The sequence below is a fragment of the Dendrobates tinctorius genome, unplaced genomic scaffold, assembly GCF_039654945.1.
Source record: "Dendrobates tinctorius isolate UK_male_01 unplaced genomic scaffold, ASM3965494v1 ptg000028l, whole genome shotgun sequence".
In the NCBI taxonomy this organism is placed as follows: Eukaryota; Metazoa; Chordata; class Amphibia; order Anura; family Dendrobatidae; genus Dendrobates; species Dendrobates tinctorius.
The window spans coordinates 64895240-64921337 of record NW_027361696.1 but is presented as its reverse complement, the minus strand read 5'-3'; the positions used below and the strand labels follow the sequence as shown (position 1 = coordinate 64921337).

Sequence of the window (26098 nt, the reverse complement as noted above, 5' to 3'; positions counted from 1 at the left end):
AATGGCGGGTACTCCAGTCTGCCATTCAGCTGAGTGAGCAAAATGTGAATGAAGTTATAAAAGCATGTGTCGTTCTTCATAACTTCACCAGGATACATGATTGTTCTTCTTCTGCTGGTGTTGTGTGTGGGTCGGACAATGTGCGTAGGGCGAGACCACATATGAGCCCTCAACGTAGACCGCTCTCTGGTCTCAAAGAGCGTGATATTTTCACAAACTATTTTATGTCACCTGAGGGGGAAAATTCTTGGCAAGAGCATGCTGTGTCTGTTATAAATTTTTGCTTTTTGTCTGTGTAAATATATATTTTTCATCCCCTTATGGTTTCTCTCACTTTGTAATTGCCTTGGTAAGCGTATGTTGTGAACTTTTTGCATAACTGAGACAGAGACATAAATTGTGTTGAGAAATTTTTACTGTTGCCAATTTTTTGGGGGGTTTTTCACACCATATTATTGCCATATGGTAAATGTGGCAATGGCACAAAGTGGCCTTTTTGCAGATTTTTAAAAGTTAGAAACACATTTGCGGAACAAAAAAAATAAAACAAAAAAATAGCAAAAACAATATTCCAACATTACAAATGGTGGTAGGTCAGGGGAGGAGAAGGCAGAAGACCAGCCTGTGTTTGCTGCTGGCTATTTTACCCAACTTGGCCATCGCCCTGTGTGGGGGCATACTGTTGCCCATGATGTGGGTAGTGTACTGGCTCCTGTGATTGTGGTGAGTACTGGGCAGACTGATACTGGAGAGGGGCCTCCTGTTGGGGCTGGTAGGCCCGTGGCTCATACCCACCAAAATAGCCATGTCATCCCCAACCAGGTTGGGACCAGCCTCCAACACTGGGTGGGAACAAGTGGCCATGTTGGTGAGGTTAGCTAGAGGCAGACATATGTGGCTGCTGTGGGCAAGGTTGGGTAGGGGGAGGAAGGGGGTGAGGTGTAGGCCCACGTGTTGGAGGATCCTCAGAGCCTGACTGAGCAAGCATGTGTGTGTGTGGTCTAAGGAGCATCGGATTCCTTGGGCAAAGCTGCCACCTCTCCAGATATTCAAATAACTCATATGGGGTATTGGGGTGTGTGCTTGCGTCAAGCAGGATCTGAAAACATTCTCGAATACGTAGCCTCACCTCACAGGGAAGACAACAGGCCAGGCTGCGTGAGTACGCCTCCTACCCATCATCATTACTAGCAAGACAGTTGAGTGCACCCCTGTGTCAACATTTGTACGGGTATCTTGGGCAGGAATCTGGCACCTTCTTCTTCCTCGCCGGGATGGTCCAGCAGGCTGTGGGGAGCCCTGTAGCTGGGCAGTTGGGCTGCTGCTGGTGTTGCCCTGATCATCCTGTATGGCGGACGGTCCTGCTTGTGGATGTGGTCCTGGTGGTGGGTTTGTGGTGCAGATCCACATGCAAGGGCAGGCGCAGGGTGATCAGGAGAAGAAACTTGACCCATGCTTCCTGGATGGGGAGAAGATGGACCAGCCACCTCTTCCCCTCCAGCCACAGGATCGATGATGGGCTCTGTATCTGACCCAGTTTCCCTTTCCATAAGGTTAGACTGAGTTCTGTTATGAAATATAAAATAGACGAAACAAAAAACATTAGTTTTGTCCCTGTAAAGTATCTGTGTAATGTGGTGTGAGATATCTACTTACGGTCTCAGATCCAGAATAGGAGCGAGGAAGGAGAGGCGATCATAATATATACAGTGGGGCAAAAAAGTATTTAGTCAGTCAGCAATAGTGCAAGTTCCACCACTTAAAAAGATGAGAGGCGTCTGTAATTTACATCATAGGTAGACCTCAACTATGGGAGACAAACTGAGAAAAAAAAAATCCAGAAAATCACATTGTCTGGTTTTTTTTTTTCATTTGATTTGCATATTATGGTGGAAAATAAGTTGGTCAGAAACAAGCAAACAAGATTTCTGGCTCTCACAGACCTGTAACTTCTTCTTTAAGAGTCTCCTCTTTCCTCCACTCATTACCTGTAGTAATGGCACCTGTTTAAACTTGTTATCAGTATAAAAAGACACCTGTGCACACCCTCAAACAGTTTGACTCCAAACTCCACTATGGTGAAGACCAAAGAGCTGTCAAAGGACACCAGAAACAAAATTGTAGCCCTACACCAGGCTGGGAAGACTGAATCTGCAATAGCCAACCAGCTTGGAGTGAAGAAATCAACTGTGGGAGCAATAATTAGAAAATGGAAGACATACAAGACCACTGATAATCTCCCTCGATCTGGTGCTCCACGCAAAATCCCACCCCGTGGGGTCAGAATGATCACAAGAACGGTGAGCAAAAATCCCAGAACCACGCGGGGGGACCTAGTGAATGAACTGCAGAGAGCTGGGACCAATGTAACAAGGCCTACCATAAGTAACACACTACGCCACCATGGACTCAGATCCTGCAGTGCCAGATGTGTCCTACTGCTTAAGCCTGTACATGTCAGGGCCCGTCTGAAGTTTGCTAGAGAGCATTTGGATGATCCAGAGGAGTTTTGGGAGAATGTCCTGTGGTCTGATGAAACCAAACTGGAACTGTTTGGTAGAAACACAACTTGTCTTGTTTGGAGGAAAAAGAATACTGAGTTGCATCCATCAAACACCATACCTACTGTAAAGCATGGTGGTGGAAACATCATGCTTTGGGGTTGTTTCTCTGCAAAGGGGCCAGGACGACTGATCCGGGTACATGAAAGAATGAATGGGGCCATGTATCGTGAGATTTTGAGTGCAAACCTCCTTCCATCAGCAAGGGCATTGCAGATGAAACGTGGCTGGGTCTTTCAACATGACAATGATCCAAAGCACACAGCCAGGGCAACGAAGGAGTGGCTTCGTAAGAAGCATTTCAAGGTCCTGGAGTGGCCTAGCCAGTCTCCAGATCTCAACCCTATAGAAAACCTTTGGAGGGAGTTGAAAGTCCGTGTTGCCAAGCGAAAAGCCAAAAACATCACTGCTCTAGAGGAGATCTGCATGGAGGAATGGGCCAACATACCAACAACAGTGTGTGGCAACCTTGTGAAGACTTACAGAAAACGTTTGACCTCTGTCATTGCCAACAAAGGATATATCACAAAGTATTGAGATGAAATTTTGTTTCTGACCAAATACTTATTTTCCACCATAATATGCAAATCAAATGAAAAAAAAACAATGTGATTTTCTGGATTTTTTTTTCTCAGTTAGTCTCCCATAGTTGAGGTCTACCTATGATGTAAATTACAGACGCCTCTCATCTTTTTAAGTGGTGGAACTTGCACTATTGCTGACTGACTAAATACTTTTTTGCCCCACTGTATATTTTTGCTTTTTGTGGCCCGCATCCCCACTCCTGGCCCGTTGCTGACGTTCCCGCCTGTAATGGTCTCGGATGCTGCGCCAGCATCTCATCACATCTTCAACTGCAATGTGACAGGAAATATTCTAAATTTCACATATTTGCTAAATAAAATTTTCAATAAGTAGCCTAGTCATGTGGCCTTCTAGGGTGTGCTTTCTACCCAGGGTGGCATATATAATTGGGGCATCCAGGCCAGATACACAGGGTCACAATAGCTCAGGGGTCAAGTAACTACTCTTACATTTTTTGCCTAGGAGGAGGAGGAGCTTGTGGACAGGGACCAATTATGTCCGGGTAAAACAATGGTTCAAATAAAAATCTACAGGCCTCAAGAGGCAAAAAGGCCAAGCACAGGAAGGAAGGGGGGGGGCCTTATTCCAAAAGCCATTTTTGATGGGAGGTAATCTTCAATTTTTGGGTTGTACTTACTCATTTGCCGCTGCTTCTCACGTGGCCGATTACCAAAATCGTTGAACATCTGGCAACATATGCGCCTCCATGACGCCTCCTTTCTTGCCCGGTTGGCATAATGGGCACCACGTTGGTCCCAGATTTCCAGCCACTCCTGCACTAATACAATAAGCATCGCCACATTGAGGTAGTAGGGTGCCATGATGCTGTACTCCGTGGAGGCGTACTTCCTGGATGTCTGGAGCGCTTTTTGAGCTCATTTGCATGTCTAGGCTTCCTGATGATGGATTGGCCAATTTCCTGTCACCTGCCAAAATCCTGCATATTTCTCGCAAGTCACACGTGTGGTCCGTGTGTAATGCGTTGTTTTTGCGCACCCTTAGACTTGCATTGGCGTATTACGGGCGTAGTACGCTGCCAATCACAGCATGCTGCGACTGGCACGGACCGTAAAATACGCGTGAGAAATATACGGCTGATGGGAGCTACCCCATAGAGAATCATTGGTCCGTGTGCAATGCGTGGTTTTTACGCCTCACTCGTCCGTATTCCTCGCTAGTGTGACCCTGGCCTTAGGCAAGATCTCATCAGAGTGATGGTACAGTCATATGTAAAAGTTTGGGCACCCCTATTAATGTTAACCTTTTTTCTTTATAACAATTTTGGTTTTTGCAACAGCTATTTCAGTTTCATATATCTAATTACTGATGGACTCAGTTATATTTCTGGATTCAAATGAGGTTTATTGTACTAACAGAAAATGTGCAATCTGCATTTAAACAAAATTTGTCCGGTGCAAAAGTATGGGCACCTCAACATAAAAGTGACATTAATATTTTGTAGATCCTCCTTTTGCAAAAATAACAGCCTCTAGTTGCTTCCTGTAGCTATTAATGAGTTCCTGGATCCTGGATGAAGGTATTTGTGACCATTCCTGTTTACAAAACAATTCCAGTTCAGTTAAGTTTGATGGTCGCCGAGCATGGACAGCCCGCTTCAAATCATCCACAGATGATCAATGATATTCAAGTCTGGGGACTGGGATGGCCATTCCAGAACATTGTAATTGTTCCTCTGCATGAATGCCTGAGTAGATTTGGAGCGGTGTTTTGGATCATTGTCTTGCTGAAATATCCATCCCCTGCGTAACTTCAACTTCGTCACTGATTCTTGCACATTATTGTCAAGAATCTGCTGATACTGAGTTGAATCCATGCGACCCTCAGCTTTAACAAGATTCCCGGTGCCGGCATTGGCCACACAGCCCCAAAGCATGATGGAACCTCCACCAAATTTTACTGTGGGTAGCAAGTGTTTTTCTTGGAATGCTGTGTTTTTTAGCCTCCATGCATAACGCCTTTTTGTATGACCAAACAACTCAATCTTTGTTTCATCAGTCCACAGGACCTTCTTCCAAAATGTAACTGGCTTGTCCAAATGTGCTTTTGCATACCTCAGGCGACTCTGTTTGTGGCGTGCTTGCAGAAACGGCTTCTTTCGCATCACTCTCCCATACAGCTTCTCCTTGTGCAAAGTGCGCTGTATTGTTGACCGATGCACAGTGACACCATCTGCAGCAAGATGATGCTGCAGGTCTTTGGAGGTGGTCTGTGGATTGTCCTTGACTGTTCTCACCATTCTTCTTCTCTGCCTTTCTGATATTTTTCTTGGCCTGCCACTTCTGGGCTTAACAAAAACTGTACCTGTGTTCTTCCATTTCCTTACTATGTTCCTCACAGTGGAAACTGACAGGTTAAATCTCTGAGACAACTTTTTGTATCCTTCCCCTGAAAAGCTATGTTGAATAATCTTGGTTTTCAGATCATTTGAGAGTTGTTTTGAGGAGCCCATGATGCCACTCTTCATAGGAGAATCAAATAGGAGAACTACTTGCAAGTGGCCACCTTAAATACCTTTTCTCATGATTTGATACACCTGGCTATGAAGTTCAAAGCTCAATGAGGTTACAAAACCAATTTAGTGCTTCAGGAAGTCAGAAAAAAAGTAGTTAGGAGTGTTCAAATCAAGAAAATGATAAGTGTGCCCATACTTTTGCACCGGTCAAATTTTGTTTAAATGCAGATTGCACATTTTCTGTTAGTACAATAAACCTCATTTGAATCCAGAAATATAACTGAGTCCATCAGTAATTAGATATATGAAACTGAAATAGCTGTTGCAAAAACCGAAATTGTTATAAAGAAAAAAGGTTAACATTAATAGGGGTGCTCAAACTTTTACATATGACTGTATCATAGAAAATTAATGCAGACCAATTTCTGCTGCATATACACCCTGCATGCAAACAATTTACCTTAAAAGTACAATTACATATACTGGAATTGCTGCAGATTTTCTATCCCAATTTTTGCCAAGATATGGTAGAAGCCAAGCAGATGAGCTTTGAACATATCCACGGCATGTCAATTTCTGCCATGGATTGGTCACAGATCTATGGAGTTGGACAGGTAAATCAAAATCTAGAAGAAACCCCAATTGTTGAGGATTATTAATTTGTAATTGTGACACATAGGAGTTGTATACAAAGAATTGTTTGCAAAGGGCCTACAATTTTTTTCAAAGAGGACAAATATTCATGGCCATTATCTCTATGCAGGTACAACACGTAGAGGACCTTTTCTACCGCAGAACCCTCTCTGCTCAGGAATGTCATTGGTCCGGATTTTGTGCACATAGTTAATTCCAAGAAATGGTCTAAAAAAATATATAATGGCACAGTTTGCAAAACATCATTGTTTGAACATGGCTTCGAGCATTATAGATCTAAGTAAACAGACCAGTGACCTATCCAAAAAGGTCTACACATTGTGCTTTGCATGATGGTCTGGAATGCATAAAAAGGTTGACTTTGAGAAATAGCGCCCCCTTTGTCCACTGGCCGAGCATGGTTTCGCAGTTCAGCTCCATTCAAAACAATTCAACACATAGCCAATGAACACGAGAGGCACACTTTTTTCCTAACCTCATACTCCCTCTAAAGGTATGTGCACACGGTGCGGATTCTTCTGCAGCTCTGTAGCAGATTTGGCCCTGCAGAACTGCAAGTGATGTACAGTGCCATTTAAGGCCAAGTAAAACAAAAAACGCTGTGCACAAGCTGCAGATTTTTCCGCACAGATTTGGTGCGGATTTAAAACTGCAGCATGTCACTTTTGTGTAGTTCTACATCTGCTCCATTATAGAAATCCGCAGGTGTAAAACTGCAGGGGAAATCCGCACAAAAACTGCACTTAGGCTATGTGCACACGCTGCGGTTTTTGCCCTGTGGAACCGCAGCAGTTCCGCAGACATGGTACAGTACCATGTAACCCTATGGGTTTTCAAAACCGCTGTGCTCATGCTGCGTTTTTTTCCACGCTTTTTTTTTCCGCAGCATGTCAATTGTTTCTGCGGATTCCGCTGCGGTTTCACACCTTTAACATAGTAGAAATGTGAAACCGCAGGGAAGAACTGCAGGCCAAACCGCAGGTCACTTTACCTGCGGTTCCGCGGGGAAAAAAAACGCAGGCGAGTTGGATTGCGGATTGGTCTGCGGATTTTTCCGCCTGGATTTTGCAGGTTTTGCCCTGCGGTTTATCACCTCTACAATGGAGGATATGGTAAACCGCAGCGGAATCCACAGAAAAGAATGACATGTCAATTCTTTCTGCGGTTTAGAAACTGCAGCAAAAACTGTGCGGAAAATTCCGCACCATCTGCACTGCGATTTCCATTTTCCATAGGAGATAATGGTACTGTACAAAGCAGCAAATTCTGCTGCGGACCCGCAGCAGAATCTGCACCGTGTGCACATACCATAAATCTGCAGGTAAAACGCTGGTCATTTTACCTGCGGATTTAGCAAAATCTGGCTGGAAAATTCCACAGCAGAATCTGCAACGTGTGCACACACCCTTAAGGGTGTGTGTACACGTTGTGGAATGCTGTGCGGATTTTTCAGCGCGGAATCTGCATCTCTTGGCAGAATCCGCAGGTCAAAATCAGCGTGTTTTAGGGTGTGTGCACACGCTGTGGATTCTGCTGCAGAGTACAGTACCATTACAATCAATGGAAATGAAAAACTGCAGTGCAGGCGGTGCAGATTTTTCCGTGCTGATTTGGTGTGGTTTGGCACCCGCTCCATGGCAAGTGTCAAACCGCAGGGGCAAACCACAGGCGGACAAATCCGCAGGACAATCCGCAGCGTGTGCACACAACCTCATGCGGATTTCCTGCGGATTTATTGTGGTCTTTGTGTGGATTGGGCCTGCGTTTTTACACCTGCGGATTCCTATAATGGAATGGGTGTGAAAACGCTGTGGAATCCGCACAAAGAATTGACATGCTGCGGAAAGTGAACCGCTGCGGATTCCGTGCGGAATTTTCCGCAGCAAGTGCACAGCGAATTTTTTCTTCCCATAGGTTATCATTGTACTGTAAATCCCTTGCGGATCTGCAGCGGATCCGCAACGTGTGCACATACCCTAAAGCCTGTTCCAACACTACAGCCCAGAGACAAGACTAAGGGCGGGTGCAGACATTCCAACACTACAGCCCAGAGACAAGACTAAGGGTGGGTGCAGACAATCATATTTTCTCATCCAAGAGAACCGGGTCGATTAAGGGGAAAAAAAAAAAAAAAAAAATCACACTGATCACAGTGTGCTCTGATTCTCTCGGATGAGGAGAAGATGGAGGAAAAAAAGAATTTTCCATTGTGTCAGTCCGTTGAAATCAGACTGCACTCTGGTGTCATCCAAGTGCAGTCCGATGCAATATCAGATCAAACTTGGGCATGCAGAGATTTTTTTCCTTGGACTGGCTCTTTGAGTGGAAAAATTCTGACATGTACTGTACTGTACGCGGCCCCATAGAATAAAATTGGTCTGAGTGCAATCCGATGTTTTGCAAGGTAATAAACATGTTCTTCATTTTCTTGTCCTTGAATTCCATTGTTTCAAAGCGCAGGAAGAACTCGTTACTATAGGATGGCGTTTGGCGGAAATTTCCTTTCAGACGTTTTTTTTCTTCCAAACTTATGCAATAATACTAGGATCTGATATCACATTATGATCAGCGATTTCTGAGACTGACACTGATTCTGAGAATGAAGGACACGTGGCTTCTCCTGATTTTTAAAAGCTCGGCGTCCTGGGGCGCCGCTGTGCAGGAAACTGCAGCTCGTCCTTATACACTTACTGAATGCACCGCGTGGCGGTTTCTTGTGCGGTCAGGTGGTTGGGATGCTGAGATTAAAGGGAGAACCCGCGAAGAGTACGTAGCACTTCACCACTACGTTGTCAGAAGTCGGCTCATCACTTTCGGAGATCGGAAAAAATCCCTATAAGTCGTCATTCAGACGTCCGCGTTCCATCACTGATTCATGAATAGAACATGATATAGTATAGTCTATGCCGCATTTCACATGTCCGTTTTTTTCCCCGACAGGACGATTGAATAAAGTTCCTAAAAGGGTCCGTGGAAAACACGAACAGCACGCGGATGGCGTCAGTGTACAGTCCATGTTTAACACTGCAAAGGCTAGGAGACACCTTGTTACTTCTGTATCTGTGCATGAAAACCACCGATGACACGGTACTAATACAGAGAGTGACCCTTCCTCAGAAGTCTAGCATGGAATCTTGTGACTGTAGCACTGACAATGTTGCAGCTCTGAGTGATACATGATGAACACCAGAAATAAAATACATTGTTTGTTTGTTCCTTTGTGACGCCAGTATATGACTAAATTCCTAAGTCCATCACACTGTGCAACCTGATACTTTACTACAGGGTCACACCCGTGTCTACACAGCAAGAGCACGCAGCGTGTAAGAAAACGAATGTTATGTTCTAGTACAGTGAGGAGTGACATCTAAGGGCTCATTCAGACATCCGGTTTTTACACGTACGATGAGTGTGGTCTGAGTGTCATCTCAGGAAAGAAAAACAATTCTGAAAGTCCATGAAAATCGGACCGCACTCAGATGTCATCCAAGTGTCTCTGATTTTTTTTCACGGACTCGACTTGCATTGCCGACCCTCGGATGAAACTTAGACACGTCTCCGAGGAAGTGTGAATGGCCCTATTGACTATCACAGGTACGAGTGCTACCCGTGAAGATCGCGGAAGCGAAAATCCAATGTGTGAGTGAGACTTAAACTATCAATATCTAGGAAACAGTAAATATTTACATTTAGAATCAGATTTATCAATATTAGTAAATATCAAAATGTAAAGGGCCTGTCACACTAAGCGATATCGCTAGCAGTATCACTATAAAGTCACTGGTTTTTGTGACGTTATAGTGATATCACTATGTGTGATACCTCGACCGCTCCCCCGCTGGTTATCGCTGATCGCGCGAGAACATCCTGGGCCGTTTCTCGTCGTCAGCTTCCTGCTGTGGAGACGAGCGACGCGTGGACGTGGGCGGGAGGACATCAGGATCGCCTCGTCTGACAGGTAAGTAGCGACCCCCGACCCCTGCTATGTCGCTGGTGAGATCGGCCTGTGTGGCAGCTCACTAGCGACCACTTAGCGATGCACCAGCGATCCATATCGTTGTCGGGATTGCTGGTGCATCGCTAAGTGTAACGGTACCTTTACAGTAATGGCATGAGGCAAGTGACAGGTCTACAAATAGGTAAAAGCCCCAAAGGCAAACTCTGAAGCAGCGAGTCACTTCTATCAAACTGATAATGTGGCACCTTTCCATACTGAAAAATAGGAGACGACAAAGAGTGTAGGTTATACGAGGGGGCTCGGAGCGTCGCCAGTGATCAAAATTAATGGCAACGCTGGTGTAGAAATACAGGCTGTGATAAAAGCTGCGGACCCCAGCCTACAAGTGCCGCCCACTCCCTTGTTTTATTTCTAGTACTCATTGACACGACAATATCATTTTTTTTTTTACAAGCCGGGTTCATACAGGGATGTCACAGCCTGTAAAAACTGTCAACCTGCTCATTGAATTAATTAGTCACATATTAAAGACTGCGCAGAAAAGTCATAAGTCGTGTCATTTCTCAAGAGAGAGTAACCCCTCCATGCTTGAGGCTATGTGCACACGCTGCGGATTCACCAGCGGATTTTTCTGTGCGGATCCGCAGGTAAAACCGTAGGTAAAGTGACCTGCGGATTGGCCAGCGGTTTTCCCCTGCGGTATGACACCTGGATAACGGAGTAGGTGGCAAACCGCAGCGGAATCCGCAGGAAGAATTGACATGTCAATTTTTTCCTGCGGATTTAAAACCGCAGCTTTTCCGCAATGAAAAAACTGCAGCATGTGCACTGTGGATTGTAAATCCCATAGACTTACATGGTTCTGTACACTGTCTGCAGAACTGCTGCAGATCCGCAGAGGCCAAATCCGCAGCAGAATCTGCAGCGTGTGCACATAGCCTGAGGGTATGTGCACATGTAGTGAAATCTGCTGCGTTGTACAGTACCTTTATTTTCAGTGGAAAAAAAAAACGCAGTGCACATGCTGCGGATTTTTCCGCGTGGTTTTGCTGCGGTTTACAATCCGCAGCATGTCAATTGTTTCGGTTTACAATCCGCAGCATGTCAATTGTTTGGTGCAGAAACGCTGCGGTTTTACACCTCATCAATTATGAGGTGTAAGGGTATGTGCACACATAGTTTTTTGTCTCTGCGGATTTTGTAGAGAAAACTGCAGGAAATCCGCAGGACAAAGTGCTGCGGTTTTTCTGCGGATTATCTGCGTTTTTTCTGCGGTTTTGCCCTGCGGTTTACATCTCATAATGGATGAGGTGTAAAACCGCAGCGTTTCTGCACCAAACAATTGACATGCTGCGTTTTGAAAACCGCAGCAAAACCGCGCGGAAAAAAACGCAGCATGTGCACAGCTTTTTTTTATTTCCATAGGAAATAAAGGTACTGTACAACGCAGCAGAATCTGCTGCGTTTCTGCAGAGCCAAAAACGCTGCGGAAACGCAGCAGAAACCGCAAAGTGTGCACATACCCTAAAACCGCAGGACTTTTGTCCTGCAGATTTACCTGCGGTTTTCTCTCCAAAATCCGCACACCCAAAAAACTACGTGTGCACATACCCTTACACTGCAGCTTCTCCCAAGTATATTGGCTGATGTGCATAAGTAAAAGCCTATCTGAATGACTGTAAACCACAAGAGGGGGAAAAAAGAAGACAGACACATTTTGTTGACTGACAGCTACAATTGCTTTGACCGCTGCAGACCATCTCATATTAAGGTACTGTCACACTTAGCGATGTACCAGCGATCCCGACCAGCGATATGACGCGGTCAGGATCGCTGGTACATCGCTAAGTGGTCGCTAGTGAGCTGCCACACAGGCAGATCTCACCAGCGACATCGCTGGGGACGGGGGTCGCTACTTACCTGTCACACTAGGCGATCCTGCGTCCTCCCGCCCGGCTCCACGCGTCGCTCGTCTCTCCACAGGAAGCCCAGCAGGAAGCTGATGATGAGAAACAGTCCAGGACGTTCTCGCGCGATCAGCGATAACCAGTGGGTTGTAGGTATCACACACGGCGATATCGCTAGCAATATCGCTTAGTGTGACAGGCCCTTTAGAGGAAAATTCACAGTGGGAAAGGTTTTGACATGGATTTTCAATGATGGAAGAGCTCAAAGCCCTCAGCATGACTCAGAGATCACTTTAGTAAAAATCTGATTAGATTAATGACAGGTTATGCAAAAAAAAACAGATTTATAAAGGGCCCCTATACACACCGGTGAAAAGTTGACCTGTAAAATGTAGCAGGATCGGCCGTCCAGCTGGAGCAGAAGGATCAGACAGGTGAACATACCCTAAAAAGGGGAAACTCGGTGATCGTCAAAGGTACTTAGTCTTATAGGGGGGTATTCAATTTTAGAAAACCAATGTTTAAAAAACAAACAGGTTTTGCTCACCCACCCTGGTCCAGTTCTGAGTTTCTGCTGCTTACAGTGTGTCATTGTTGACTGCGCTGCAGACAATCACTGAGCTCCAAGCAAGTAAACAGCAAGAGCCACTCAGTTCTTCTGACCTCACTGATGGCCATGGCACTGTCATCATGACATCAACACTACAGTCTCAGCCACTTGCAAAAATTGCACCTGATTGGAGTTAGCCGCGGACCCCAATACCTGTTGGGCCCCTATGCGACCGCACAGGTTGCACCAATAATAAATTTTATTTCTATAGCGCCGACATATTCCGCAGCACTTTACATTTCAGAGGGGACTTGTACAGACAATAGACATTACAGCATAACAATAATCACATAGATCATAACAAATACCAAGAGGAATGAGGGCCCTGCTCGCAAGCTTACAATCTATGAGGAAAGCAGTAGACACGAAAGGTGGTAACAACTGCCCTGGATATGTCTGCCGCTGGACCAGGGTAGGGTGAGTAAACTTGAAAACCCCTGACATACACATCAGAGAAAAGCTGATTTTGATACGGGTGATCAATTTTCAGCAGCCAGTAATCAGGGGGCATGTTGGATTTTTTTTTTTTTTTTTGGGGGGGGGGGGGGTGGAGATCATAAGTCCAACAAGGTGGATGCGATGCGGCGTTGAGAGTGTGTGCACACGCTGCGGATTTTGCTGCGGTTCCGCAGCAGTTTTTGCTGCGGTGTACAGTACAATGATTCCCTATGCGAGTCAAAAACCGCAGTGCAGATGGTGCGGAGTTTTCCGCGCGGATTATCTGTGGTTTTCAATCCGCAGAAAGAATTGACATGTCAATTCTTTCTGCGGATTCTGCTGCGGTTTGCCATCTCCTCCATTGAGATGAAAAACCGCAGGGCAAAACCGCAGAGCAATCCACAGGTAAAACCGCAGGTCTTTTGACCTGCGGTTTCACCTGCGGATTTCACAAAATCTGCACCACAATCCGCAGCGTGTGCAGTGCACACACCCTTATTCTTGCTGTCATTGAATGGAAATTCTCTCTTCATTCCTCAGACCTGACCCTGAATATTTCACTTGTATCCAGTCCAGGCAGATAAACTGTATGGAAGGAAAGACAACATTCGCCCCAGATAAGGGATGGAGCGAAGACCGCTCCCTGACAGTCTAATGTGGATCCCTAGGAGATAGGAGGCGCCACACACACTATAAGGGTGTGTGCACACGCTGCGGATTGTCCTGCGGATTTTTCCACGTGGATTTGTCAAAAGACCTGCGGTTTATCTGCAGATTTTCTGCGGTTTAGCCTGCGGGTTGACACACGTCATGGAGAAGGTGCCAAACCGCGGCGGAATCCGCACAAAGAATTGACATGCTGCGGATTTGAAACTGCAGCAAATCCACGCAGATAAATCTGCACCGTCTGCACAGCGATTTTCATTTTTCATTGATTTTAATGGTAATGTGCAACGCGGCAGAAACCGCTGCGGATCGGCAGGACCAAAACCGCTGCTTGTGCACATACCCTTATAGATATAGTGCTAGTTCTAGGGCTGTTTCAATGCCTATTGTGTGCATTAGCCTCAGTTATAATATCTTTTCTCATCGCTCTGCTCTCACATCATTATCATTTGCGCCATTTACAAAAACAAAGTAAAAGTCGCATAACTTTCAAATGTTGTAGACTGACCAAACAAGACCCGCCCCATCACCTCAGCCTGCACCCACCTGCCTCACACACAGCAGCTGCTCCGGGGAACCAAGGACTGAGGACACCGGACCGTCCTCCTCCCGAACCGAGACCATCAATGAGCCGCAAAACTTCTGCCAGAGTCAAGTGCACTGCGCCTGCGCGATCTGTCCCCGTGGGGTTGGGCTCTGACGTCACGAGGAGGTGGGGTTACTTGTTTTCTTTCTTTCTGAGGTGAGGTGACGAGGATTCCTTCTCTCTAGCTGTGCAGGATGTGGCGGGACTACAAGTCCCAGCGTGTCCTGAGGAGAGCAGAGAGCTCTTACTATAATGACATAGCATGAGCTCTCATAAACTGTTAGCCACTAAGTATCCCTTAAAGGGGTAATTCTCAACCCCTTTAAATTTGCAAAATATGTGCTGTTTTCCTCATTAAGAATCCTGAAAAATCCTCCTAAAACTCATAAACTTGGCGTTTCCGCCAAGACTTTGTGGCCACAATATTTTTAGAGGAGTTTTTGGAGTAAAAAAAACCCCTAAAAAATAAAGAAAAAAACACAAAAAACTGCTCAGTAACCTCTAAAAAATACTCAGTAAAAACACTCCGACTTCATCATTTTTGCATCTGTTTTTTGGGTGTTTTCAGCCTTTTTTTTTTTTGCTTGCGCCCAAGTCATTATTCTATTTGTGACTTATTTTGTTGTGTTTTTTACACTTAGTGATTCCAGGTATTTTTCCACCTGATTATGAATCAAGTGCGATTCAAAAACAAAAACACTAAATTTAGCCTCACCGTGAGTGATTTTATGTATGTTTCTCAAAAAGTACATTTTCTTTTTTTTTGCAAAAATTTTGAAAAAAAAGTTGTAAAATGGATAACGACAATGAAGGAGCGAATTTTTTAACTTTTAACCATATGCTCCATTTTGGTCATCAGTGAATACCAAAAGATTTTAAAAAAAGAAAAATGGCAAAAATTAGAACCCAACAAATGAAGAATTGGGCGTCCATGTACATTTAGCCAGTCTCTGCTCCAAAAATATAGCAAAAATACTCTGTGAAAACACTTTCACCAGCACTATGTTCACACTGAGCTTTTACAGGAGCTTATTTTTGGATCCCCTCCAAAATCCTCAAAAACAAAAGCACTTTTGAAGTTTTTGAAGAGTTTTCATAGCAGAATTTGAGCACAGCTTCCAAGTTTTTCAGTAATTTTTAATTTTTGAGGAGGATTTGGAAAGTTTCTGCTCAGGTTCTGCTCCAAAATATCCTAAAAAAAAAACTCTTTATGCACATAGCCTCAAAATGTACAGAAAACTCTTTCTTTTCCCTTTTCGTTTCTATGGGAAATCCACTTTGCTGTTTATATGAGAAGTTTTTTGTGGGGTGCGTGTGCATGGAGTCTTTTTTTTGCAGAGATTCTGCAATGGAAACTGAGCAGAAATTCCCAATTTTTTGAGAGGTTTTGCATATTTTTTTTAAAGAAATATATGCTCTAAAAACTCCTAAAAAAAAACCTCTTTGACACATAACTTTAGGACATTTTTTTTCTTGAGGTTTTATAAACGGACCGTTAGATAAAAAAAAATAGTGCATGTTACTTTTTTTTTTTTGAAGGAATCCCCACTAAATCAAAAGGCTGCCCAAAAAACTTCCAGGAAAAAAAAAAGCTTCAAAACCTTTGAGGAAACTAAAAAGTCCACTAAACAGAAGCATTTTCTACTGTGGTTTCCGCTTGAAAAAACATGTAGTTTTTTGAATGCTTTAACAAAAAAAAAAGCTCTGCGAACATTCCAAATGAAGTGACATGCACTTTTTTGGGAGGAGTCTTTTGAAGCAGATCTTTAAAACGCTGGGAAAATTCTTGCGACTTAATTTCTTTTGGACAATGGCTTTGCTGTTCATGTATTCAGTTTTTTGACCATTTTTAATTACATTTTTAAAAAAACGCCAAACGTCTGAAAGCAAAGTGACCCAACCGTTCTACCGGCGTTTTCCTTTTGTGAACGTGCTCCGTAATTTACGATTAAAGTCAATGGGAACGCTACAAAACACCTCTGTCTTTTTTAGTGTTTTTTTTGTAATCATTTAACTCTCATAAAATATTTGTGTTTTATTCATTAATAAATAGATTTCAAACAACGTGAGAAAATTACCCCTCCCCAAAAAAAATAAATCTTGAAGAGCGTTTGCAAAACTTTTACAGAATAAAAGCTTCAGGAAAAACCTTAATGCAACGCAAAAAAGGCTAGAAAATGCCACATAGAAGGAGCACTTTTTGAAGTAGTGTCCGCTTGAAAAACTTGTATGTTTTAAACCACCATATATATAAAAACTCTGTGAACATTGTCTTTGTTTCCTGCAAGCAAGACATATTCAAGAGAAAAAAAAACCTCGCAGAAACAGCAAAGTAGATTTTTCACAGAAATTAATTGAAAATTTTTCAAGTATTTTTGGGGCAGGTTTTGGAACGGATCTGCTCCAAACTTTTCAAAGAAAATCTGGTGAACATACAGTACGCTTATAGACTCTTAAAGTAGTACTAATAACAGATTCCCCATAAACATTGCCAAAACTACAATTACTAGTTCCCCTTATAAACTGAGTTTGGTACAGTTTATATTCCAGTGCTCCCATTAACAGTATCCCCATAAACTGTGCCAAAGGTTTCATTAACAGTACCCACATAATCTGTGCCAGTGCACTCATTAACAGTACCCCATAATCTGTGCGAATGTAGATAATCACAGGAACGTTGGATGTCGTCACGGACAGGAGGCAGAGCAAGAGTTAACAGGGATTTATTAACAACAGGTATACTCAGCGCATAGAGTGGCAGTACACAGGGGGGGTATGTTAGGAAGAAGGGGAGGACTGGGAGTTTGGACGGGGAAGGACAGGAATGGACGAGAGTTCGATAGGAGGAAAAAGGACAAACTTATCAGTCTGTTGTCTTCTTGATTGCAGCGTCACGGTTCTCCCACGGTGGCACCGACAACAGCAGCACGTGACGTCTCAGCAGTGTCTGTAGAGGGCGGGGTTCCAGTCCACAGAGAGGGTGAAGAATCCTTGAAGGTTGTGGGAGGTTCCCACACTTACGAATGCCACACGCTGCGATCAGTCCAGTACGAGGGACCACCGGAACAAGACTTCGCTCTGCGGTGTATGCAGGTACCTGGTTAAAGGATCTGGCCTAGTCACCTGCTTCTCTCTGCGCCGCGCTCACGTTACAGTCTTTGGTTGCAAATGTGAGTCAGTTCCAGACACGGAGGTAAGCAGGAAGCTGGCAGTCTGTCATCCACCCACACTAGACCGGTACACAGGGGAACTGTCAAGTTGGCCTGCGCTCAATGGATGCTCTGCTCTCACAGCTGACACTTCCCTCAACTGTCCGCTTAGCTTTCCCGCCTGGACGCTGACCCTTTTCCTGTGCACAGCGCTTTTTAGCATGGCTCCGCCTACCGCAGTCACATGGAAAGGTCGGTCCTTGTCTGAAAGTCTTTCCCCTTGCAACATTGGTGACAGTCTCAGTAGTTCGGGAACCAGTGCGAGAGAGGTATACCCTATCTTCAGGGCTGCCACTAGGAATTTCGGGGCCCCCTTTAGACTCTGCCCAGGCTCCACTCCAGCCCCGCCTCCACCCCTCAAACTGTCCACAGTCCCACCGCCCTCTCTTGGACAAACTCCACTTCTCACCAATCACACATTAACAGTTCCCATCACCAGATCACAGATATAGCCGGCAGCTTTTGTTTTGGCCAAAAGATTTTTTAAGCCGCCATCACAACACTGTAGATACTTTTGGCAGAGCTCTACTCTATGCTAACCTATTAAATGTTTGTTAAAATATGCAATACAATTTAGGTATATTTTTATTTATTTTTCAATTTTTAAAATGACCAATAATATCACATACAAGGGACAAATACCACTGCACCATGACCAGACACAATATTACCACCACATAGTGACCTATAATACCACATGCAAAGGACAAATACTGCCACACCATGTCCAGACCACATATTACCACCACAGTGACCGAATAATATCACATACAAGGAACAAATACCACCGAACCATGACTAGACCACATATTACCACCAGAAAGTGACCAAATTATAGCACATACAAGGGACAAATACCGCAACACCGTGTCCAGACCACATATTACCACCACATAGTGACTGAATACTACAATACTGATCAGTAATGAAAAAACATAATATTATCACCATAAATGCCATTATACACAGGAGATCTGTTCTTACTATGCAGTGTCTGTGTACAGGTAATACAGTGATCACTGGTGACATTATACACAGGAGCTCTGTATATAATGTATAGGTAATACAGTCATCACTGGTGACATTATACACAGGACTTCTGTATATAGTCTACAGTATATAGTGTCAGTGTATAGGTAACACACTAACTCACCAGTGATGTCTCTAGGTGAAGTCCTTCATCCTTGCTTTTCATCTTTCATCCAGCACAGATCGCCATCACTTCTTCCAGCCAGGGCTCGTTGTCTGCAGGAAATAACACAGTTATCTAGAGCTCCGCTTGCAGAACACATTACTTATTTTTTTCCCAACTTCTGCATTACATCACATGAAGAAAAAAAGTCAACATAGTATCACTCTACACAGTAACAGGACCGCCCCCCCATTTAAAACAGTATACTCAAAAAATAAATACATCAATGCACTAATAATATCCCTTAATTAGCCCCTATGGTAATAATATTCCCCATCCTGGCCCCCGTGTGTCTCATTCCTGGCTTCAGCTATATGTTCTGCCATCCCGCCCTCATGAGTATCCATTGTGCCCCATATGATCTCCCCATCTGTCTCCATCATATCCATCCTGCACCATGTGTCTCCCATCCTGCCCCCTCCTGTCTCACATTCTGCCCCCTCCTGTGCCTCACTGTCACATTCTGCCCCTCCTGTGTCTTACTGTCACATTCTGCCCCCGTGCCCCACATTCTGCCCCCTCCTGTGTCTCACTGTCACAATCTGGCCCGTGTCCATTCTGCCCCATTTCTCGCATTCTGCTCCCATCATGTCTTGCATTTTGCCCCATCATGTCTTGTATTCTGCCCCATCATGTCCAGCATTCTGCCTCCATCATGTCTATATTCTGCCCCATCATGTCTGCATTCTGCCCCCATGTCTGCAGTCTGCCCCCATATCCAGCATTCTGCCCCATCATGTCTTGTATTCTGCCCCATCATGTCCAGCATTCTGCCCCCATCATGCCCAGCATTCTGCCCCATCATGTCTTGTATTCTGCCCCATCATGTCCAGCATTCTGCCCCCATCATGTCCAGCATTCTGCCCCATCATGTTTTGAATTCTGCCCCATCATGTCATGCATTCTGCCCACATCCTGTCTTGTATTCTGCACCATCATGTCAAGCATTCTGCCCCATCATGTCTGCCTTCTGCCCCATCATGTCTGCATTCTGGCCCCATGTCTGTAATCTGCCCCCATATCCAGCATTCTGCTCCCATCATGTCTTTCATTCTGCCCCATCATGTCCAGCATTCTGCCCCCATCATGTCCAGCATTCTGCCCCCGTGACTGCATTGTGCCCCGGGCCCCCCGGATCACCACTTTCAATTCTAAAATAAAAAAGTTATTCTTACCTGGCTGTGCTCCAGCGGCGAAGTTCCGTCCACGCTGCTGAAGCGCGCACTCGCCGGTGACTGCCAGTGAAGTCAAACGCCGGCGAAATGCGCGCTGCGGCGGACATCAGCTGCCAGCCTCCGATTGGCTGGCGGCTGTTAACTATTGGTGGGCCCGCATGTCAATAGCGTTCAGCTGCTGCAGCGCTGCTAAGGGCCCAGTTTAGCCTGCCGATAGGGGCCCGATGAGCAGATGAGACGGGGCCCGATGCGGGCCCCCTCTGCCCACCGGGCCCCATATACCAGTCAGGGCAGTAATGCCCTGATGGCGGCCCTGCCTATCTTGTTCTTCCTCTTACACGAGTTTACCCATTAACAGTGCCCCATTATCTGTGCCAGGGTGCTCATTAATTGTACCCCATAATATGTGCCAGGTTTCCCATTAACAATAACCCCATAATCTTATAATAATAATCTGTGCCAGTTTTCCTGTTAACAGTCCCCCATAATCTGTGGCACTGCTCTCATTAACAGTACACTCATCAACTGTGCCAGTGGTTCCATTAATAGTACTCCCATCATTTTTGCCAGTTTTCCCATTAACAGTACACCCATAAATTGTGCCTATTGTCCCATTAACAGTACCCCTCATAAACTGTGTGGCACAGTATCAGTTCTCCCATAAACAGTACCCCCATAATCTGTGCCAGGTTTCCCATTAACAGGACCCCCATTAACTATGCCAGTCGTCCCATTAACAGTATCCCAGAATCTGTGCAACGGCTCTCAATAACAGTACCCCATAATATGTGCCAAGTTTCCCATTAACAGTAACCCCATTGTTTGTGCCAGTTTTACTATTAACAGTACCCTATAATCTGTGTCAGTGCTCTCATTAACAGTGTAGGATCGCAGGTACGCAGGATGCATCTGCAGTGACGAGTCGGAGACTGAGGAAGAGCAAACTCAATCTTTATATGTAGACTAGCTGAAGAGCCCGGTGTTGTCTGGGCATAGTAACCAACTGTGGTTAGTTATAACAAATTATAATGATAATATTGCACATAAAAAACGTGCATCTAATACTATCCTGTGTGATACTGACTGCTGAGCCGTGTATCTAATCCTATTCTGTGTGATACTGTCTGCTGAGCTGCGTATCTAATCCTATCCTGTGTGATACTGACTGCTGAGCTGTGTATCTAATCCTATCCTGTGTGATACTGTCTGCTGAGCTGCGTATCTAATCCTCTCCTGTGTGATACTGACTGCTGAGCTGTGTATCTAATCCTATCCTGTGTGATACTGACTGCTGAGCTGTGTATCTAATCCTATCATGTGTGATACTGTCTGCTGAGCCGTGTATCTAATCCTATCCTGTGTGATACTGACTGCTGAGCTGTGTATCTATTCCTATCCTGTGTGATACTGTCTGCTGAGCCGTGTATCTAATCCTATCCTGTGTGATACTGACTGCTGAGCTGTGTATCTATTCCTATCCTGTGTGATACTGACTGCTGAGCCATGTGTTTAATCCTCTCCAGTGTGATACTGACTGCTGAGCCTTGTATCTAATCCTATCCTGTGTGATACTGACTGCTGAGCCGTGTATCTAATCCTCTCCTGTGTGATACAGTCTCCTGAGCTGGGTATCAAATTCTATCCTGTGTGATACTGCCTGCTGAGCCATGTGTCTAATCCTCTCCAGTGTGATACTGACTCTGCTGAGCTGTGTATCTAATCCTATCCTGTGTGATACTGACTGCTGAGCCGTGTATCTAATCCTATCCTGTGTGATACTGGGCTCCCCCTGCAGTCTGTGTCAGAGGGTGGTCTGTGTTAGCACGGTAATAAATTGTGTAATTTCCAGCTTTACAGAAGGACGATAACACCATAGGAATGATAAGAATAATAGGCCTCAGTTACCACAACTGTCTACAAAGAAAACTGTTGCTGATAGTGTAGGGTTGGTGGGCCGGACTGGGGGGTGGTCCCTCTTTTACCGCGCAGAGACGTAACAGAGACAATTTGGAGGCAGGTTTCGGGTGCAACAGGTCCAAGTTTTATTCCCAGCCCGTCCACCTGACGGCCTCTCAGTACACCGCAATTCTCTTCAAGGCCCTCCGATTACAATACACATTACACACCGTACTCTTCACCAGGGACGTATATGTATGTACCGTCCCTTTCTGCTTATTGACGCTCCTGACAGGTCCGTCACTGTGGCCGCCTTAGGCCCGTAAACCAACAGTAATGTTACTGGTCAGACGTCTTCCTCAATACAGTATGTTTTATCTCTGTGCCTCGTCTATATTGCGGTCTTTGTGTCAGGACCACCCCCCCTGACTTTATCTCTCTTCAGTCCCCCTGGTTGGGTTTTCCTCACAGTGCCACAACTGTCACAGTGTCCTCATCACTTGAGCTCCCCCTGGGGACTGGAACTCTCTGGAACCCTCCTGTCAAATTTATATCTTTCCCGGTTGCCTCTAACTCCGCCCCCATGACCAACGGTTTCTTAAGCCCTAAGCTGATGTCAGGTCCTATGCTCACACTCCTCCCTGCCCTCTAATGGTCAACCCAAGGTACTGCACGTCCACTACACTTTCCTAGCTGTTTCCCCACTTTCTAAACTGTGCAAACCTTCCTTTCTCTATTCTGACAAGTCCGTCCGTCCGGTCACTTTCCCTACACTCCCCCTTCCTTTGTCTATTGTCGTCCTCGACAATCGTAATCCCTGCTTTCGTCGTTCTGAAGCTTACCCTACCTTCTGTTGTCGGACCAGCTGTTGGGCCAAACCCACTACCCGCGGGGGCCGAACCAAACCGGGAGCACCATGCTCCGAGCAGCCTACTGCTACTCACCAGCACGCACGCCACATGACAACGTCTTTCAAATTGGGCTAGGTACACCTGGATTCTCTTTCCGGCGTGTACCTTCCCCTACTCTCCCCTTCTGTCACCTTCCAGGAGCACGGCTGCACGGAAGCGATTCAGACATGTTTCAGGTACATTTGCAATAGATATGGTCTTGCTTTTAAAATATTCAGGAGGCCGTAATGGCACAGTGAATAATAAAAATGTAGAGTAGGACCCCCCACATGAGATTGCCTTGGCGCGGCGGGGTGGCTCAATTTATTGATCAATATTTTGCCAAATGTCTCATATTGAATACAGTTAGATGTTAATATGTGCATTGCACTTCATGTTATGCGTTCTGACCACCAGCAGCGCTGGCTTCTCTCTTTTTATAACGCAGGTGTGCCACAGCGCTCCCATTTTGTAATCCACAGGTTGGTAATTTGTAATCCACAGGTGTTTATAATCCAAACAGTGCAGTCCAAGTCAGTGTCCATTCCTCAGAGGCAGGCCTGCCGCAGAAGATATTGTATTAGCGGCGTTGATCCTGCCGACTACGCCAAGTGTAGGGTTGGTGGGCCGGACTGGGGGGTGGTCCCTCTTTTACCGCGCAGAGACATAACAGAGACAATTTGGAGGCAGGTTTCGGGTACAACAGGTCCAAGTTTTATTCTCTCGCCGTCCACCTGACGGCCTCTCAGCACACCGCAATTCTCTTCAAGGCCCTCTGATTACAATACACATTACACACTGTACTCTTCTCCAGGGACGTATATGTACGTACCGTCCCTTTCTGCTTATTGACGCTCCTAACAGGTCCGTCACTGTGGCCGCCTAAGGCCCGTAAACCAACAGTAATGTTACTGGTCAGACGTCTTCCTCAATACGGTATGTTTTATCTCTGTGCCTCGTCTATATTGCGGTCTTCGTGTCAGGGCCACCCCCTGACTTTCTCTCTCCTCAGTCCCCCTGGTTGGGTTTTCCTCACAGTACCACAACTGTCACAGTGTCCTCATCACTTTAGCTCCCCCTGGGGACGGGAACTTTCTGGAACTCTCCTGTCAAATTTATATCTTTCCCGGTTCCCTCTAATTCAGCCCCCCATGACCAACGGTTTCTTAAGCCCTAATGTCAGGTCCTATGCTCACACTCCTCCCTGCCCTCTAATGGTCAACCCAAGGTACTGCACGTCCACTACACTTTCCTAGATGTTTCCCCTCTGTAATAACTGACACCTGTCTAAACTGTGCAAACCTTCCTTTCTCTATTCTGACAAGTCCGTCCGTCCGTCAGGTCACTTTCCCTACAATAGCAACCAATCACAGCTCATTTTTCATCTTTTAAACAGCTCTGGGACAGCGTGGCGAGTTGTGAGTGGCGACTTTTGTGTTTCGACTTTTATGTGGCGAGGTTGGTGTATGTGTGGTGAAATGTGTGCTGAGGGTGGTATATGTGTTGAAACACGTGGTAGTATGTGGCGCATTTTTTGTGTGTGTTCATATCCCCGTGTATGCTGAGTATCCCATGTCAGGGCCCCACCTTAGCAACTGTACGGTATATACTCTTTGGCCCCATCACTCTCATTCTTTAAGTCCCCCTTGTTCACATCTGGCAGCTGTCAATTTGCCTCTAACACTTTTCCTTTCACTTTTTCCCCATTATGTAGATAGGGGCAAAATTGTTTGGTAAATTGTAATGCGCGGGGTTAAAATTTTGCCTCACAACATAGCCTATAACGCTCTCGGGGTCCAGACGTGTGACTGTGCAAAATTTTGTGGCTGTAGCTACGACGGTGCAGATGCCAATACATACATACACTTTTTCTCCATTATGTAGATAGGGGAAAAATTATTTGGTGAATTGGAACGCGCGGGGTTAAAATTTTGCCTCACAACATAGCCTATGACGCTCTCGGGGTCCAGACGTGTGACTGTGCCAAATTTTTTGGCTGTAGCTGCGACGGTGCGGATGCCAATACCGGACATACATACATACTGTACATACAAACATGCACACCCACTCTGAGCTTTATATATTAGATTATATGAATAAACGGTAAAGCAGACAATAGTTTTCCATGCAGAGAAGCTAGACACAGATACACAAATAACACAATATCAATCAGTACGGCAAGTACCGGTAACTATGTGGCTGCGGTATGGCCGACTACTGGTCATTGGGCTATAGTTAACAAAGTGTCACTTATCAATCTCTGACGTCCTGCAGAGGTGTTGTCCAGGAGATGTCTGTTCGGTGTCTCAGCCGCTGGGTCCAGCCGAAGAAGAGTTAACGTAGGCTTCGGGCGGTCCTTCGCCCAGGTGCGGAGGGGGCGACGCAAGCCCCAGGCTGGTTCCCCGCCGTTGAGGCTATCCCTCTGGGAGGCGAGGCCGAGGCGTACAGGTCGCAGCCGCGGTCTGGAGCGGGGCAGTGGCGGACGCGGGTCTCAGCGTACAGGCCGCAGCCGCGGTATGGAGTGGGGCAGTGGTGGCCATGGGTCTCAGCGTATCACCTCCTTGGGCTGCTCGGCACCGTCCTCTCCTCCGGTCAGGCGAGCCCCCGTCTTGTCTGTCTGGAAGGCGCTGACTGACTCTCGCTCTCCAGCGCCACCTAAACTCCTCCTTCCTGTCTCGTCTCTCTCCTCGCCGAGTCCCTTCCGCTGGTCTCCTGCGCTCGTTTTATAGTCGCCCCACCCCCTTTCTTTGTCCCGCCCCCACATTTCCTGGATGAGTGTTGGTCTCGGCCTGTAACTACTTCCGGGAACATGCCCTCTGGGAACCTGAGTGACAGCCTCCCTAGTTCCGGCCCGGCTACACAGCGTGCCTTTATTCCGGGTCTCTCTCCCCCCCATCCTTTTTGATCGCCAGTCCTCGGGCGAGGGTTTTTGGGGGTTCATGCTCTTGCCTTGGTGCTGAAGTCGTTTCTGCCATAAGAACTGATCTTGTTCATATCGTTCAGGGGGTTTTCCTGCTGTAGACCGCTCGGAATGTCACAGTTCGGTTGGTGTGGTGGAGTCATCTGGGGTGGTGGAAGGTGGTTGGATAGCCGGGGTCACAGAGACATTGGCCCTGGCTGTGTCGGCCCTTGCTGTCAGGTAGTCCTCTTCATCTTCATCATCCCAAACTGCTGGTGTAGGATCTGGGGCCTCAGGGGGGGGCCTCGGACGGTTCAGGATCCGCAGATATACAGGGCCACAAAAAGTTTGCGATGTACTGTTTGGTCCCCTTCTTCTTCAGTCTGTATCTCATATACA

General features: G+C 45.8%; 1 protein-coding gene across 2 annotated transcripts in view; it reads right to left on the bottom strand.

Moving 5' to 3' along the window:
* Positions 1 to 14555, bottom strand: part of BCL2L12 (BCL2 like 12) — a 41979-nt gene extending 27424 nt beyond the window's left edge. The window contains exon 1 of one of the 2 annotated variants that reach the window (XM_073570858.1): positions 14399 to 14555. The gene's annotated coding sequence lies outside the window, so the exon portion shown is untranslated. The remainder of the gene's footprint in view (positions 1 to 14398) is intronic. The other variant, XM_073570859.1, reaches the window with a different exon arrangement.
* Between the last annotated feature and the right edge of the window lie 11543 nt (positions 14556 to 26098).